This window comes from Triticum aestivum, chromosome 3D (assembly GCF_018294505.1).
Source record: "Triticum aestivum cultivar Chinese Spring chromosome 3D, IWGSC CS RefSeq v2.1, whole genome shotgun sequence".
Lineage (NCBI taxonomy): Eukaryota > Viridiplantae > Streptophyta > Magnoliopsida > Poales > Poaceae > Triticum > Triticum aestivum.
In genome coordinates this window covers 571390003-571408407 of record NC_057802.1, presented here as the reverse complement: position 1 = coordinate 571408407, position 18405 = coordinate 571390003, and the positions used below count along the sequence as shown (strand labels likewise).

The 18405-nt window shown below is 39.3% G+C and overlaps 1 pseudogene; it reads left to right on the top strand.

The window, feature by feature from the left end:
- Positions 1 to 708: 708 nt before the first annotated feature.
- Positions 709 to 17198, top strand: LOC123076547 (aspartyl protease APCB1-like; annotated as a pseudogene).
- Positions 17199 to 18405: the final 1207 nt, after the last annotated feature.

Sequence of the window (18405 nt, the reverse complement as noted above, 5' to 3'; positions counted from 1 at the left end):
TCGGAATTTGGCTGTAATTTGAGATCAATCTTTGGGAGATGTTAAAGTGGGTTAAGAGATTGATCTGCCTAAGGATCTTCTAATTTGATGTTGCAGCAAAGAAGAGGACGAGAGATGAGAACGAGGGTGGGCGGTGGTGAGGCATCGGTGCCGGAGACGCAGATCCGGGGCGGAGCAGGATAGGTGACTAGGACGACCTGTGACTCCTCATGGCAAAGGTAATTTCTCACATCCCCTCCCTGGCTCCATTCCTCTCCTTCCCTGTTGTCGTAACCCCACCATCTGGCTTGTCGAGAAGTCTTAGTTGAGGAGAGGGTGGCTCTGCCGTATCCATTCTCCTCAGACGATGTGTTTCCCTTTCCCCTTCCTCAATCTGCCTTCTTCCAGTTGTTCTCGCTTCTTTGAGCATGGGCTGATGTGTAGGCTCGATCTATTATTTTGCAGGTCTTGCTCACTGTTGGTTGTAACATCATCGTCTCCCAGACAGGTTTGTCTGATTCGAGAGGTCTCGTAGTATGAGAGGTACGCACCGGTGATTCATTTTTTTTTGCCCGTCCATGCATCTTTGATTCTATCTGCTAGGCAGTTGTTTTCTTCGAATGGCTACATGTACTTCTATAGCTTGCTAATTCCTTCTCAGCTTGTTTTATATGCGTGTGTATGGACAAACTAATGTGTCTTTGTGTTGGTTGTTCCTTCCTTGCCGATATGGCAATTGTTTTAGATGCTGGCCAGTTAAGGTTTGTTGCAAATAATAGTGGATCTTGGGCCGCCTCCACACCTTGGGTGGCTGTCCTCTCCTTTGTTATGAGATTGCTGCCTATTGCGCTTGCGTCGTTGCCGTTCTTGTGCCGGTGCTGCTGCCATGTAAGGCTGCTTTGGATGACTCAACGCCGGGGTTGTGGTCTCTACCATTCACTATTTTGATACATTTCATCACCGGGGCTGCTTTGGTACTTACTGATGATTTAAAGTTGTGTCTATTGCCAAACTTAATTTGAAAACACTGGCTTGTTTGTAGGGGTTCTATTTTGTTTGCCAAAAACTTAATTTGAAAACACTGGCTTTTTAGATGCTTGCGAAGTACACGGGGGAGGCGCACATGGTTGATGATTATGTTCTAGGTTGGCCATTGAGAGGGATGCCGAAGCAAACTCCATCAGGTTTCAGGTGCACATTCTCTGTCCCTGTTTTTGTCTGTGCAGCTAAACTTGAGAATCATACACTTTGGTATATAAAGTTAGTTACTGGGTTTACTAGCAGTTATGAAAGGTGAGGGGGGCGCCTCGTCGTTCCTGCTGCCGCTGCACCTGAAGCCCAAGGCCGCCGGCGTCAAGGCGGATTCGACCACGGCCGTGCTACCGGAGAGGTGTGTGCGACGAGCCGAGCCGGTGTAGGAATTCGAATCCCTTTCTCCTAAAGGCACAATTTGCTCCTTTTCGATGCTTGGATTCTTTTTGTGGTTCAACAAATTTTCACCTTGGTTCAACAAATAGGGATTGTTCAACAAATTTTCACCTTGGTTCTTGATTTCTGTATTAAACAACAACAGATACGGATTGTTCTTGATTTCTTTCATGTTGTTTTTTACGAATAATTTTACATGAATGAGTTGAATCCTTCCTTGCAGTAATTAGTCAAGGTAATTAACCAACTTGCCCAACAGGGATTTGTTCCTTGGAATGTTGCATTTCTTTTCTGTCATGCTTGGTTATAAGCATATTCAACCATCCACATATTAAAATAGTAGCACAAGCCTGTATTTAGATATAGGCATGTGGCTATTGGTATAAACCAACAAGCAAAGACTTACACCGTCGACCTCACAAAGTCAACGGTGTTAAGATTAATCTTTCTGTTGACATGATAATCTTTGATAAAATCCTGTTCTTCAATTCTGTTATGTATTAAGAATGCAGTGGATTTTCATTTCAGTACTAACATGGCATAGTTCTTCTTCTGATTGCTTCACCTTGTAATATGCAGACAGTACTACACTTCTGTAGATATTGGCAATCCTGCAAGGCCCTATTTTCTTGACATCGACACCGGGAGCGCCTTGACATGGATCCAGTGTGATGCTCCCTGCACGAACTGCACAAAGGTGAGTACCATTTTCAGCCACATTTCATCGCGTGATAAGAACTAGGCCTCGCCGCGACGCAATTTCTGTGGATATCTTGGTTCCAGTGTTCCATCATGAGCCTAATTTTGAAAATTCACAGCGTTCCTGATAGGCTTTTTATCTTGTTACAGGGACCTCATCCCTTATATAAGCCCACAAAAGAGAACATAGTTCCCCCGGGGATTCACATTGTCGGGAATTGCAAGGCAACCAAAATTACTGTGACACTTGCAAACAATGCGACTATGAGATCGCATTTGCGGACTGAAGCTCCTCTGTCGGTATGCTTGTCAGGGACAATATGCAGCTGATCACCGCAGACGGTGAGAGGGAAAACATGGACTGTGTCTTCAGGTACGGCACGACTTTTTCCGATAACCAAATATGTTCAGTGTTCAGAGATAGGTGGTGATGTCTGTATGCTAACAAACTGCCCATTTGTGTACCATATGTTAGGTGTGCACATTATCAACAAGGAAAGCTTCTGGACTCACCAGCAAGTACTGATGGGATCCTTGGCCTCAACAATGGGGCAATGAACCTCCCTACCCAGCTAGCCAAGCAAGGGATCATCCCCAACGTTTTCGGCCATTCCATCGCCATGGATCCCAGCAGTAGTGGCTACATGTTTCTTGGTGATGATTACGTTCCCAGATGGGGAATGACATGGGTTCCTGTCGGCAACGGTCTAGAGTGAGTCTCCACCCTACTTTGCCTGAAGATTATTCTCACATGTGGCCACCATTTCTCCCATAAATATCATGTTACCTCGCATCGTCTTCGACGGGATACGACATGCTCTGCTTGCAGAAAATCTTCAAGAAATCTTAACCAATTTATGTCGCTCTCATGACTCAAACTGCAAATGGAAATTATGCCCAACTGCTCTGCAATGTTGCTCTGTTCTTCACTTATTTCTAACATTTGTGTCCATTCCACAAATAAAGTCCCCCCTTTTTTCAGTTGCCGTAGCAAGTAGCACATCACATCGTCGAACTAGCGTATGCCCATGCATTACGTTGCGACATAGATTTCCCTTTACGATGCATAAAAATATTGCGCCTCTTGCGATTCGTTATATGAAAACGCGTATCTGACTGCAGTTCTGCATTTTGTGTACTGTCAGGGACGTGTACAACACGGTACTACAGAAAGTAAACTATGGAGGTCAGGAGCTTAATGTGCGAGAGCAGGCTAGGAAACTGACTCGAGTGATCTTTGACAGTGGGAGCTCATACACTTACTTTCCACATGAAATATACACAAGCCTGATTGCTTCGGTGAGTTTTTGCATCAACTCTCTCCATCTGGTGAAACGAGTTCAGTTAATTCCATTCTGCATATACCTGATCACGATCTTGTAATTCCACAGCTCACCTATAATATTCCAAGGTTGTGGCGAGCATATGTTTTCATCTTACCGCAGGACAGGTTGGTTTCACATTGTATTTGGAAGAATGAGATGCCCCAGATCCAATATTATCAAAAAAGTAGAAGAGCTAGGTGTATAAATGCTGAGATGATCCGCTCTTACATTTTTTCTTGACGTGTAAAAGATACACTAGCTTGTCTATGGCCCTCATTGTTGCTTGGAAGCATTTCTGCTCTTCGCTTCAACAATGCGCTCCTTTTTTGTGAAGAGCAATGCACTCATTGATGCTACTTTGTGAACATGTCTTTGTTGTGTCCCGTTCCTTATTTTTATACCTACGGATTTAGCAAGTCATTTTTGCCTCTGTATTTTCACCATACTTCCATTTCATATTTTTATTAGTGCAGTTTCTGAATTATTATCCAGTGCTTTTTGGAGCTCGAGCTCCATGGGACCCAATATTTATACATATTTCAACCTGTTTTTTCTTGAAAGGTAATCATACGCTGAGGGGGAGGGTGTACCTATTTTTTCATCAATTTGCCCTTTTTTCAATCCTATTACCGTTCCCCTTTAGGCATATCTTATTTGAGATTGTGCCTTCTTCGCCTTATGACATCTTTTCTTAGCGAGTAATTCCACCATCTTTTTTTTTTGTTTGGTCCTATTTGCTACTTAAGTGGTTTTTCCCTGCACCTGAGCTGGTGATTTTGTTATTTTGTCTCCACCTGGAGTCAGTAGAAAAATGAAACCGTTTTACATTTTAATTTGCTCTGCAACTAAAGTCATGTTGGACTCTAGGTGATGAAGGACTAGCGTTGAGCCTGAGGTGATCTCAGTTCGTTTTTTCAATTCTGATTTAGTTTAGATTTTGAACCATGATTGCTACTTCAAATTTGATTATCTTTTTTTTTCTTGCTGTAGTAGTGTTTCGTCCTTTAAATTGCACTACTATTGGTACGTTGATTCTGCTTCTAACCATATACAAGAGCATCAGCAGGGAGCTAGGCCTACCTCTTATTTATGTTCTATGCATCTAAATGCCGCCCTTTTTCATTTTTACTCTTCTTACAATTGTCTTGATGTACATAATCTTTTTCTATTTGAATGATTTCGCTCACGAGATGCTTACAAGGTACTTGAGGCTTAAGCCTATGTACTCTGCATGTTTCTTGATGTGGTTCATCATGCCTTCCCTAGCTCCTTTTCAGCTGCCTGCTCAAAGTGATTGAACATGTGATGTTGTTGGCTCTGATGTGTAAATAATATTTCATGCCCAGCATCTTAGTTCGGCTGAAGCATGGTTTGCAACGTATATCACTGACTTACCTGCTTTAAGTAGGTGATTTTAACCTGTTGGAGCCCTCTGTGATGAAAAAAAGGTGAACTGTTCATGCCTTATTTCAGAAAACTAAATATGCACCATGCTGATATACTTCATGACGAGCATGCTTTTGACATCCATTAATGATGCCGTGTTTTGAATTTTGAGTAGACGATTCTTTATTTATTAGCCTATACACCAATAATGTTTCCATTGATCAATCTCATAGTACTTTGTGTGTGTTTTCCTTATCTTGGGCTCAAAACTTATTGTCAGGTTAAACTATTTTGTGGATCATTTATAGTATGGATGTTCTGTAAAAGAATATTTACTGGAATGTTATGTAAAACCTAAGGCTCAAAAGAAAAGCTTCGGTAAATTAGAATATTTATTGAAATATTTAGGTGTTTCATTAAATTGCTATGGAAGTCCAAGCTCATCCATTTAATTATTTGAGAGCATCATCAGTGTAGTTTTTTCCCAACGACACAATTTTGAAAAAAAGATACATGGCTACCAAATGAATGTGTTGCTATGCCGACTACTGTCCAGTCCATTTACACTTCGTATTTTCCTCTCTCCTGGATTTCACAGGGCTCGCGTCCTATATATATTCTAAATGTACTTATGCAATCTTACTCTGGTGCTTGCACATCCATGGATCTGAAAGTATTGCGGGAGCTCCCATGATGGACTATGATGAAAAAGTATTTCTTGTTGCCTGTTCTGTTGTGGTGCAAGTGTACCAGACTTCATGCTTATAATGCATTTCTTTCATGTGTGATATGCTCCACATGGATTTGTATTTCATTGTGGATTACCTCTTGCTATACGTATTATGGATTGTCCATCTTTACCACCATAAGTATCAATGCAAATAAGCTTACCTTTCCTTCGCTTTCAATCTATTTAGGTGCTCACATATGCCCTACAGTAACCACATAATATAGTGAACTACCTTCGTAACATTTTTCTTGCGTCGATTATGTATAAAGATGCTATCTAAATACCCACTTGCATTTTAAGACGAATCGGAACATATAAACGTTGAAGGAGTGCTAGACACAACCAAGGCATCCACGTATGCCATGAATAGTGCAGAGCGAGCGAATAAAAACAGCGAGCGAGCGATGGACCTAACCCGCGTCTTCCCTAGCTCCCCTTGCCGCCGCCGCCACCCCTCTCCACTGCTCCATGCCGGATCTGACCCGCGTCTTCCCTAGCCCCCCTTGCCGCCGCCACCCCTCTCCTCTAAGCACGGTGCCTCCTCTTCCCACTCCTGCCCCGCCTCCGTCCTAGCTGCCGCCTCCTCCTCTCCCCTCCTCTCCTCTTCCTCGCTGCCTTCCCCATCTCTCGCTCTTGCCCACGAGGAGGGGCAGCGAGACCTACGATACAATGCTCTTTGAGTCAAGTATTTTATTTTATTTTGAGTACTCGCTTACGAGGATAGGGGCATGATTGTTATGTGCATTTCTTACTGAAGTTGATCCTGGTGTTATTTGCTTTGAGATTTGAGAAAAGAATGAGATTGCGAGATGTGCGCTTCTTAGCATCACATCAAATGGAATAATCTTGAGGTTTGTAGTCTAAAACACAAATTTAAATAAGAAGTAAACAGACATGAACGGGAGCAAACTGAAGGTTTTGCCTAAAAGATCCGAGTATGTCCCGTTATACGAGGACTAGGACATCTATTGGATACTCATCAGCGACGTCCCCTGGAACCGAGTGATGCATGCTAATTTTCCATATGCATAATTCACTATTGGTGTAATTAGTTCCGATCATCTGAAGTACTGCTCTAAATCTTTGATAAGCACCGCCTGGTGATTTATATAATTTCTGCACCAAGGACGATGGAGAAATGCAAGACATGAGCTGATGAGAGGATGCACCAAGGATGAACAGGAGCTGAAATCAATGTATGAGTTACCTGCGTTCTTCCATCTTCATATATTTTTTAAACACATAACCACGGAAAAATGACCGATGGGGAGGAGTTGCTGTTTTTGAGGAGCAAGGCACATGATATATATGCATGGCCTCATTGGCCAATGACTCAATGGATAAAAGCAAATGCATGTTTTTTACAAAAAGAAGAAGAGAAAACCTTTGGTTACGTTTGTTTCCCCAACCTTGATAACTAAGATTTCAAAAGCAATGGAAGAGATACAAGGCAACAATTCTTACTTCATTTTACCAATTCCTATGTTAATACATTTCATGGGGCATGCTTTTTCAACATCAAAACAATTACTTGGGCTATTGTTTCTCTGTTCCATCTAGCTTTGCATACTCAATCAGTTGGGACTAGAAACTAAAGATCTGCATCTTCATCAACTCATAGTTTGCCAGTTTGGATCATTTATGAGAAGAAGCCTATTTATCTACATAGTTGATTAAATTATATTTTATATTATAGCAAAATACTTGATGCTCTCTGATGGGACAAAATAGTCTTGTGCGGACTTTGTTCAAGCCAAGACTTCATGCTAATACACAACGATTTGTCTATACTCCTTTTTCATCTTAACATTTTCAGATAATATGCAGATGATATAGCGATTGGGTACTTGCAGGAGGAAGTTTCCGAGGCAACATCTTGGGCATGTGCTTCTGAGCAATAACTAAAAAAATATACCCACATTATTTTCCAAAGGAGCATTTCTAGCACATCTTACCTTTATAACCAATCCTATTACTATCGTGTTCGTGAGATTTCGACTGATGTTTATTACCATATGAGGTAATTTAGATAGTTTGAAAGCAGTCCTATCTAAAGATATGCTCATATGTAACAATTGGAGAGGAACAATCCTATATTCATAAATCAAAATTATTGTTCATGATGCTAACTACACTACTTTTGTATATAAAATTCTAACTATAAAATAAAGGACATTGTATGAAAATATCTTTTGGTTTAGATCCAATTATCCCCCCATGTTACCTGGATAACATAACAAATTATGCATATTGAAGTATATATTTTGAAAGATAAGGCTTTTTTATTTTTTCATATAAAAAGGGTTACATCGTGTACCATATTTCTTATTTTATGTGATGTGCTGACCTTTTCTAAGGCCAATGTAAATAAGCAATCAGGACTGTGTTCATAACTTTCTTTTGGGCTGTCATGCTACTGCAATATAGACCTACATATTTTTTTGAGATTACATTATCAGTCTTTAGACCACTCTTACTTGCACATGCGATGGTTCCAAAACTTGTGTTAAAATTCACTACGTATATATGAACATGCTACCTAAGTATCTATTTTCTTATGCTTGAAGGATTTGATTATCAGTCTTTAAACAAATCTCACTTGCATGGTTTGAATACTGGTTTGCTTTTGCTTTTTGCATGAGGGGCGCAATGGTTTGTTCTAAAAAAGCCACACGCATGGTTTGAAAACTTGGTCGCTCTTGCTTTTTGCGCAATGGACGCGACGGGTCATCTTTCTTTGAACACTATCTATCATTACTAGGTATCTATCTACTAGCAGTGTGTGCTTATTTTCATATGTTTCAATCTGTCTGAATATTTTTATGTGCACTCTTTTAATACATGTCTTGCTCTTGGCCTTTGCGCCATTGGCGCAACGGGTCATCTGGTAGTACTAAAGACAAGATACAATGCATTCAATAGGAACCGAACCTTAAGACAGGACAATCGGATCTGAATTTAGTTAATGACCCCAAGGCTGGACCGCAGCTCTACGGACCTTGCCCTCAGAGTTATTGCTGCAATTATAGGTCGCGTCATTTAGTAAATTCACTCTTCACGTCGTTAACTTAATTCAGGCATAAGATTCTTTGTTTTGTATTTCTGACAATTAGAGCATTTGCAGTGGTTGATAATACAGTCTTATTTTATTCACGTCATATAATTTAAATATGGCAATAAAACTACATGTACAATAAATTATCTCTTAATCTTATCTTTAGAACCAGGCACGCCTAAATACGTGGTGAGAGAGATCGTGCTAAAAGATCGTCCTGTAATTAACAGAAAACAAGCATTTTCTTTCCGTTTCTCTCTCTGCCACTTCACCGCTTATACTATCTGGTGTTGTTAAGATAACACCATTGTACACGCTTTTATGTATTTTTTTCAGTTAACAATAAAAGATCATGGGTTTTCACATGGTACCATCGAACAACTATTAATCGTGTACCACAGACACACGCATGCATACATTTTAGAATACAGACTCGCAAAAAATAATAAAGAAAAGTTGATCCATCGACTTGGTCAGTGGGAGCAAGTTGGTCGAGAACGTGCCTTGGCCAGCAAATCCATCGAACGTGGCACACCACGCAAGCAAGTGGGTAGGCTCTACGCATGTGAGAGAAGCGCTCGAGCTGAGTTTTTTTGCTTTTCTTTTCTGAGGACATTTTTGTTTTGCTAAAGAAGCCCTTATTTCTCCATCCTAACGAGGCCAAATCACTAGTCAAATTTCCCCAATTCCACCTCAAATACCTAGCTTGACACTGCTCCACGAAAGGTCTTCCTAACTGGTGATGGTCATTCCGTTCTTCAGCTACCGCTGTCAAAACCTAGCACCTATCGACGTCAAGGATCCATCTTAACCAAATTGATGATCATTGGCATCTAGTTCACCGATACTATCGCCTAGCTTCATGCCACCGGAGTTACCGATGCACCATAGCTTGAGCATGTCCCAGCCAAAATGGTGGGGATGTCACGAGAAAAATCATGATTAGAGCAACTCTAGCAAAGTCAGCATAATGCCAAATTGCCAAAATAACTGTCAAATGGCGATTCTGGCCAAAAAGGTACTCTAGGAGAGTTGTCATACCAATCAAATTTGTCATAATTAATGAAGCTTCACGTCATTTAGAGCTTAGAACTCCCTCATGCGATCTGGAGGTAGATCACATTAAAATCTATACCCCATCACAATCAATATATCAGAAGCAGGACGTGGAGTTTTACCTCATCAGGAGGGCCCGAACCTGGGTAAAGGACCATGTCCCTATTTCTCCTATTATCATCTAGCTCATATCACCAAGCTTGGGACCCCCTACCCGTGATTTACCTACCACCTACCCGAGATCTACCGTTTTATTCCATTTAGACTCCGTTTAGTATTTCTTTTCTGCGAAACTCAAAAACAAGTAAAAAACATAAACTGGCACTAGGCTCTATGTTAATAGGTTTGTCCTAAAAATAATATAAAATAGCATATTAATGCATATAAAACATCCAAAACAGATAATATAATAGCATGGAACAATAAAAAATTATAGATACGTTGGAGACGTATCAAGCATCCCCAAGCTTAATTCTTGCTCGTCCTCGAGTAGGTAAATGATAAAAACAGAATTTTTGATGTGGAATTCTACCTAACATATTTATCCATGTAATTTTCTTCATTGTGGCATGAATGTTCAGATCCATAAGATTCAAAATAAAAGTTTAATATTGACATAAAAACAATAATACTTCAAGCATACTAATAAAGCAATCATTTCTTCTCAAAATACTATGGCTAAAGGAAGCTATCCCTACAAAATCACATAGTCTGGCTATACTCCATCATCATCACACAAAGTATTCAAATCATGCACAACCCTGGTTTTAGCCAAGCAATTGTTTCATACTTTAGTATTCTCAAACTTTTTCAACTTTCACGCAATACATGAGCGTGAGGCATGGACATAGCGCTATATGTGGAATAGAATATGGTGGTTGTGGAGAAGACAAAAACAAGGAGATAGTCTCACATCAACTAGGCGTATCAACGGGCTATGGAGATGCCCATTAATAGATATCAATGTGAGTGAGTAGGGATTGCCATGCAACGGATGCACTAGAGCTATAAGTTTATGAAAGCTTAAAAATAAACTAAGTGGGTGTGCATCCAACTTGCTTGCTCATGAAGACCTAGGGCATTTGAGGAAGCCCATCGTTGGAATATACAAGCCAAGTTCTATAATGAAAAATTCCCACTAGCATTGAAAGTGACAAAATAGGAGACTCTCTATCATGAAGATCATGGTGCTACTTTGAAGCACAAGTGTAGAAAAACGATAGTAACATTGCCCCTTCTCTCTTTTCTCTCATTTTTTTGATTGGCTTCTTTGGCCTCTTTTTTTATTTGGGCTTCTTTGGCCTCTTTTATTTTGATTTCCTCGCATGGGACAATGCTCTAATAATGAAGATCATCACACTTTTATTTACTTACAACTCAAGAATTACAACTCGATACTAGAACAAAATATGACTCTATATGAATGCCTCCGGCGGTGTACCGGGATGTGCAATGACTCAAGAGTGACATGTATGAAAATTATGAACGGTGGCTTTACCACAAATACTATGTCAACTACATGATCATGCAAAGCAATATGACAATGATGAAGCATGTCATAATAAACGGAATGGTGGAAAGTTGCATGGCAGTATATCTCAGAATGGCTCTGGAAATGCCATAACAGGTAGGTATGGTGGCTTTTTTGAGGAAGGTATATGGTGGGTGTAAGGCACCGGCGAAAGTTGCGCGGTACTAGAGAGGCAAGCAATGGTGGAAGGATGAGAGTGCGTATAATCCATGGACTCAACATTAGTCCTAAAGAACTCACATACTTATTGCAAAAATCTATTAGTCATCAAAACAAAGTACTACGCGCATGCTCCTAGGGGAAGGGTTGGTAGGACTTAACCATCACGCGATCCCGAGCTCCACACAAAGGATGACAATCAATAAATAAATCATGCCCCGACTCCGTTACATAACGGTTCACCATACGTGCATGCTACGGGAATCACAAACCTTAACACAAGTATTCTTACCAATCCACAATTACTCACTAGCATGACTCTAATATCACCAACTTTATATCTCAAAACAATCATAAGGAATCAAACTTCTCATAGTATTCAATGCACTTTATATGAAAGTTTTAATTATATCCCTATTGGATGCCTACCATATTAGGACTAAATTCATAACCTAAGCAAATTACCATGCTGTTTTGAGAGACTCTCAAAATAATATAAGTGAAGCATGAGACTTCAACAATTTCTATGAAATAAAGCCACCGCCGTGCTCTAAAAAGATATAAGTGAAGCACTAGAGCGAAATTGCCTAGCTGAAAATATATAAGTGAAGCACATAGAGTATTCTAATAAATCATGATTCATGCGTGCCTCTCAAAAGGTGTGTACAGCAAGGATGATTGTGGCAAACTAAAAATCAAAGACTCATATCATACAAGACGCTCCAAGCAAAACACATATCATGTGGTGAATAAAAATATAACCTCAAGTAAAGTTACCGATAGACGAAAACAAAAAGGGGATGCCTTCCGGGGCATCCCCAAGCTTAGGCTCTTGGTTTTCCTTGAATATTACCTTGGGGTACCTTGGGCATCCCCAAGCCTAGGCTCTTGCCACTCCTTATTCCATGGTCCATCAAATGTTTACCCAAAACATGAAAACTTCACAACACAAAACTCAACAGAAAATCCTATGAGATCCGTTAGTATAAGAAAGCAAATCACCACTTTATGGTATTGTTGTGAACTCATTCTTTATTTTTATTGGTGTAATATCTACTGTATTCCAACTTCTCCATGGTTCATACCCCCCGATACTACCCATAGATTCATCAAAATAAGCAAACAACACATAGAAAACAGAATCTGTCAAAAACATAACAGTCTGTAGTAATCAGAGTACTTAGAATACTTCTGTAACACCAAAAATTCTAAAAAACTAGGACAACCTGGGCAATTTGTATATCAATATTGTAAAAAAATCAGATTAAAAGCATGCTTCTGTGATTATGAAAATTATTTTGCTGGGCACAAAAGCTTCTGTTTTTCAGCAAGATCAAATCAACTATCACCGTAAGCCATCCCAAAGGTCTTACTTGGCACAAACACTGATTAAAACACAAAAACACATCTAACCAGAGGCTAGATGAATTATTTATTGAAAAACAGAACAAAAAAACAAAAAGGAAAAGAAAAATTGGGTTGCCTCCCAACAAGCGCTATTGTTTAACGCCCTTAGCTAGGCATAAAACATAGATCTAGGTATTGTCATCTTTGGTATGCAATCCATAAGTAGCTCTCATAATAGATTCATATGGCAACTTAATTTTCTTTCTAGGAAAGTGTTCCATGCCCTTCCTTAATGGAAATTGAAGCCTAATCTTTCCTTCTTTCATATCAATAATTGCACCAATTGTTCTAAGAAAAGGTCTACCAAGAATAATAGGACATGTAGGATTGCAATCCATATCAAGAACAATGAAATCTATGGGCACATAATTCCTATTTGCAACAATAAGAACATCATTAATCCGCAAGATGCAAATTTAAAGAACAATCATCAAATTCATGGAAACCTAACACATCACATAAAGTTTTTGGAATTATGGAAACGCTAGCACCCAAATCACACAAAGCATGGCACTCATAATCTTTAATCTTAATCTTAATAGTAGGTTCCCACTCATCATTAAGTATTCTAGGAATAGAAACTTCCAATTCAAGCTTTTCTTCAAAAGATTTCATCATAGCATCTACGATATGTTTAGTAAAAGCTTTATTTTGATAATAAGCATGAGGAGAATTCAACATGGATCGCAACAAGGAAATACAATCTATTAAAGAACAATTATCATAATTAAATTCCTTGAAATCCAAAAGAGTGGGTTCATTGCTACCTAAAGTCTTGACCTCTCCAATCCCGCATTTATTAATTTTTGCATCTAGATTTATAAACTCCGAATCATTGGGACGCCTTTTAACTAAAGTTGACTCATCTCCAGTCCCATCTTTATCAAGATTTATATTGGAACACAAAGATTCAATAGGAGTCACATCAATCACTTTAAGATCTTCATCATTATTTTCATGAAAACTAGAAGAACACGCTTTTACAAACCAATCTCGTTTAGCACACATCTTAGCGGTTCTTTCTTTACACTCATCAATGGAAATTATCATAGCTTTTAGAGACTCATTAATATCATGCTTGGGTGGAATAGATCTAATTTTCAAAGAATCAATCTCAAGAGAAATTATATCCACGTTCCTAGCCAAATCATCAATCTTAAGCAATTTTTCTTCAACCAAAGCATTGAAACTCTTTTGCGAAATCATAAATTCTTTAAAACTATTCTCAAAATCAGAGGGCATTCTATTATAATTTCCATAAGAATTGTTGAAGGAATTACCATAATTATTAGAGGAATTACTAGGAAACGGCCTAGGATTGAAATTGCCTCTATACGTGTTATTACCAAAATTGTTCCTACCAACAAAATTCATATCTGTAGATTCCTTATTATTCTCAATCAAAGTACACAAAGGCATATCATTAGGATCAATAGGAGCACTCTTCCTAGCAAATAATTTCATAAGTTCATCCATCTTTCCACTCAAAACATTAATTTCTTCAATCGCATGCACTTTTTTTACTACTAGAAGATCTTTTGGTGTGCCATTGAGAATAATTAACCATAATATTATCTAGGAGTTTAGTAGCTTCTCCTAAATTAATTTCCACAAAAGTACCTCCCGCGGCCGAATATAAAAAATTTCTAGGAGCAAAATTCAACCCGGCATAAAAAAATTGTATGATCATCCACAAATTTAAACCATGAGTAGGGCAATTTCGTATCATCAATTTCATTCTCTCCCAAGATTGTGCAACATGTTCATGATCAAGTTGCTTAAAATTCATAATATCGTTCCTAAGGGAGATGATCTTAGCGGGAGGAAAATACTTGGAAATAAAAGCATCTTTACACTTATTCCATGAATAATTACTATTTTTAGGCAAAGATGAAAACCATGTTTTAGCATGACCTCTTAGTAAAAACGGAAATAGCTGCAATTTAACAATATCATTATCCATATCTTTCTTCTTTTGCATATCACACAACTCAACGAAACAATTTAGATGGGATGCGGCATCTTCACTAGGAAGGCCAGAAAATTGATCTTTCATAACAAGATTCAGCAAAGCGGCATTAATTTCATAAGATTCCACACTAGTGGCGGGAGTAATCGGAGTACTAATAAAATCATTATTATTAGTATTGGAAAAGTCACACAATTTGGTATTCTCTTGAGCCATTGTGACAAAGCAAGAAATCTAACACACGAATAAACAAAAAGCAAACGAAAAGACGAATGGAAGATGGGCGAAAAAAGGCAAATCTTTTCGAAAATCGTTTTACAAGTATGGGAGAGGAAACGAGGGGCGAATGGAAAATAATGTAATGCAAGAGATTAGATTTTTATGATGGGTACTTGGTAGGCTTGATGTAGATCTTGACTTGGCGTAGATCTCCCCGGCAACGGCACCAGAAATTCTTCCTGCTACTTCTTGAGCTTGCGTTGGTTTTTCCCTTGAAGAGGAAAGGGTGATGCAGCACAGTAGAGATAAGTATTTCCCTCAGTTAAGAACCAAGGTATCAATCCAGTAGGAGAAGAACGAGCAAATCACCAATACCTGCACAAACAATCAAACACTTGCACCCAATGCGATAAAGGGGTTGTCAATCCCTTCACGGTCACTTGCAAAGGTGAGATCTGATAGAGATAGATAAATAGAACTAAACAAAAGATAACATATTTTTGGGTTTTTTGGTTTATAGATCTGAAAATAAAAGATTGCACAATAGTAGATCGGAAACCAATATGATGGAAAATAGACCCGGGGACCATAGGTTGCACTAGAGGCTTCTCTCATGAAGGCAAATAATACGGTGGGTGAACAAATTACTGTCGAGCGATTGATAGAAAAGCAAAAAGTTATGACGATATCCAAGGCAATGATTATGCAATATAGGCATCACGTCCGTGTCAAGTAAACCGAAATGATTCTGCATCTACTACTATTACTCCACACATCGACCGACTCCTGCCTGCATCTAGAGTATTAAGTTCATAAGAATAGAGTAACGCATTAAAGATGACATGATGTAGAGGAATTAACTCAAGAAATATGATCAAAACCCCGACTTTTTATCCTCGATGGCAACAATGCAATACGTGTCTCGCTACCCCTACTTTGTCACTGGGTGAAATCATGCAAGATTGAACCCAAAGCTAAGCACCTCTCCCATTGCAAGAAATACCAATCTAGTTGGCCAAACCAAACCGATAATTCGAAGAGAGATACAAAGATACCAAATCATGCATATAAGAATTCAGAGAAGATTCAAATAGTATTAATAGATAAGCTGATCATAAATCCACAATTCATCGGATCTCGACAAACACACCGCAAAAGAAGATTACATCCGATAGATCTCCAAGAACATCGAGGAGAACATGGTATTGAGAATCAAAGAGAGAAACAAGCCATCTAGTTACTAGCTATGGACCCGTAGGTCTGAGGTGGACTACTCACGCTTCATCGGAAGGGCAATAGAGTTGATGCAGATGCCCTCCGTGATCGAATCCCCCTCCGGCGGGATGCCGGAAAAGGCCCCAAGATGGGATCTCACGGGAACAGAAGGTTGCGGCAGTGGAAAAGTGTTATCGTGGATGCTTCTGGAGGTTTGGGAATATATGTGAATATATAGGAGGAAGATCTAGGTCAGGGGGTCAGCGAGGGGCCCACAAGGTAGGGGGCGCGCCCTACCCCCCTAGGCGCGCCCTCCACCCTTGCCGCCGCCTCGTGGCTCTTCTGACTTGAACTCCAAGTCCCCTGGGCATCTTTTGGTCCAAAAATATCATCGTAAAGTTTTATTCTGTTTGGACTCCATTTAGTATTCCTTTTCTGCGAAACTCAAAAACAAGGAAAAAATAGAAACTGGCACTGGGCTCTAGGTTAATAGGTTAGTCCGAAAAATAATATAAAATAGCATATTAATGCATATAAAACATCCAAACAGATAATATAATAGCATGGAACAATAAAAAATTATAGATACGTTGGAGACGTATCACATATGCATGACAATTCATGAAAGATTTCACACTCTTCCTGAAGCTGAGAGCCAAAGAATTGGTCCCAGATGGCCGGATGGTTGTTTCCCTCGTGGGGAGGCGTTCAGATGAGCTAGTCACCGAAATCCCTCACGTTTGGGGAACTACAGCTCAGATTTTAGGCGTCATTGCCTCAGAGGTAAATGCTAGACTTTACTTTTGTCATTTGCGAACGAGCATGTGAGTGTTTGACTTCATAGGTTTCTCTTTTGGATAACTTGACAGGGTGCCATTGACCAAGCCAAGTTTGATTCTTTATACATACCGGTATATGGACCTTCCCTTAAACAGCTTAGGGAGATGATCCAAGAAGATGGCTCCTTCTCAATCACAGAGATGTGGGTGCACGACCCTGCAAGCGGCACGGAGCACGCTCCTCAACCCAAACAAGAATAGTAAATTGTATGAGAGCTGCATTCGAGCCGATAATGGTCCAGCATTTTGAATTATCCAGAAAGGTCATGTATGAATTTGTGAGGACCGCTAAGAAGCACTTGAGCCCGCAAGGCAGCTCTCAGGTCAAGCACAGACCCAAAAAACCGATAGTTCTGCTGGTTGTATTGCTCACCAAGGCATGACATGATAACTCCTGTGTTAGCTCTTAGTTTGTATCATTCATCAATTCAAGACATCTCTGTAAAAGTCGAAATCAAACTCAATGGGATTTCTGAGAGACCAAATATAAAAATATCATTTGTAATAATATTCCATTGGTTGAGCCAAGTATTTGTCTTTTTTTCTTTATCTCAAAATGCATTTGAGTATGATATTGAAGTTTTTGAGAGGTACAAGATATTCCATTTTGTTAATATGTTAAAAACGTATGTATATAAAATAATCTTCAATGTTACCATGATATTTTACCATTTTAATAATTTGCCTCTTGATGGATTATTATTTTGAGCTCATATGCTATGCTAATTTATTGTTTGGCTTCTTGATGTTTATGTATGCATTAGTTTTTTTGAGCAAAGATGTATGTATGCATTAGTTCTGCACTTGTTTGTGTCCATTGGCAATTTCAAGCACCGTATATCAGCATATATAGGAAATACAACACTGAAATGCATGGTCAATATATACGCGTTGTTACGACTGTGATGTTGTACTAAGGTTGAGACACTTATTTTGGGACAGAGGGAGTACAAGTTTTCTTCCCACTGGATCCAGATTGAACTAGTATTTACAATTACAAGTCCGCCAATCTGTAATTCAATTTAATTATGCCTCTCCTACAAGTTGTTAGTACAATATCCTGATCTTGATTTGACCAACCTTTCCAACCAATTGGCTAGTCCTACAATTAAAAACTAGAAAGCTGGGTGGGTTAATTAGCCTAGAAAATACAACCCAGTCAAGCATAGAAAAGAGAAGCGTTGAGCACCAAGTAGGGTGTTAGCGACGCCTTACCTAATCCCATTTCTACAGATTCAAAAGTATGAAGTTCAGCCCTGCTCCAAGCAAAAGCCATTGTATCCAAACAGATAGTGCATATGAATCAAGGAGAAGGTGAAACAAACCATACTCACAACTCTGGTTTTCTTTGGTTTTCTCACCCGACACTAGTAGAAAAAGGGCCTAATGTGAAGTACATTAGTCCCGG